The following is a 1,302-nucleotide window of genomic DNA, read 5'->3' as shown; positions in this document are numbered from 1 at the left end:
AAAATAAAATAAAATAAAATAAAATAAAATAAAATAAAATAAAATAAAATAAAATCAAATCAAATAAAATAAAATAAAATAAAATAAAATAAAATAAAATTAAATAAAATAAATAAAACAAAATAAAATAAAACTAAGTTGTAGCACGCAGCTCTAACCAATTGACCAGAGTTGGACAAAAGTTATTCGAATGAGTTTTGGTGACGTTATCGAAAATGCCCCTGATCCGCATTAATTCTCAACCTTAGAGACTATTTCGGAAAACTGCAATTAAATCCCGAATCAATTCCAAACTTATGAGTTGATGATCCGTTTCATCATTGGAGCGATTTTCCAGCGCTTTAGTAATCAAAAATTAGCTAATTTTTCATCAATTTTTCCTTTAACATGCAAAATTCTAAATAAATTTAGATTGCATTTGTACACAATAATATTTCTATTATTCTAAAGAACTTAAGTATTTTCCCAAAATTTAATTTATATCTGCAAAACCTAAGTTGTTGAAGCTTTGTAAAGGCTCAAACTTGATCCCACTATAAACCAATATTTATCGTTGTTTCTGCGACATAAAATGATGTGATTGCTTATAAAAAAGGAACCTGCCGATGAGGTTGGTATTGTTTCTTTGAAGCGATGTATTTCTCTTTGGAATCGTTTTTTTTTTAAATTACAACTACAACATTTGAGCAAGGCATCCATATTGAGACTCTGCTTTAAAAAATCATGTTACTATTTTTTTAGCGTATGCACTCGTATTAACGCTGATAAATGGCACACTTTGTTTATTACCACAAAAGTGCACGCATTTTCAGTCTAAAAAGTTTGCTAGACAGGTGCGGAAAAAGTTGTTGGTAAAACACGGAACACTGCACACACACTCTTCAAGCCATGGTGGTTTCGTCACACATATGTATGTATGTATGTACATATGTACATATATATGCCTGTTTGTACGATAAGAATTTGCTGTACTGGCAATTATAAATACATATGTATTCGTGGTCTCTATTTATTTTTAACACTGCTTTTTTATCGGTGATTGTTACTTATTCACCACTCAGTCACTGATGATTACGGTGACCATATTCACATACATACATACATATAGCAGCCGAATCTCAAAATCTTCTGGATTAAATATTTTGGAATAACTGAGTGATTTGTAGTTCTACTCCAAAGAATGGATAAACAAGTGACGACGAGGTTTCTTTGACGAAATTCGGCGAGAATAGATCTATTTTTAATTAATCTATTTTTTTTTTTTTTGTGTTGGTCGGAAACTGAGCTCGAATCCAGGTCCTG

At 30.5% G+C, this 1,302-nt stretch overlaps 1 protein-coding gene across 10 annotated transcripts in view; it reads left to right on the top strand.

Annotated features, from left to right (window-relative positions):
* The window catches only part of LOC118742517, a 21,642-nt gene that overhangs the window by 18,077 nt on the left and 2,263 nt on the right, over positions 1-1,302 (top strand). The gene's annotated exons all lie outside the window — the stretch shown is intronic.

Source organism: Rhagoletis pomonella, unplaced genomic scaffold (genome assembly GCF_013731165.1).
Source record: "Rhagoletis pomonella isolate Grant_MI unplaced genomic scaffold, Rhpom_1.0 Rhpom_scaffold_00007, whole genome shotgun sequence".
NCBI lineage: Eukaryota > Metazoa > Arthropoda > Insecta > Diptera > Tephritidae > Rhagoletis > Rhagoletis pomonella.
Note: the sequence above shows the minus strand (reverse complement) of the source record. Positions and strands in the feature narration are given on the sequence as shown.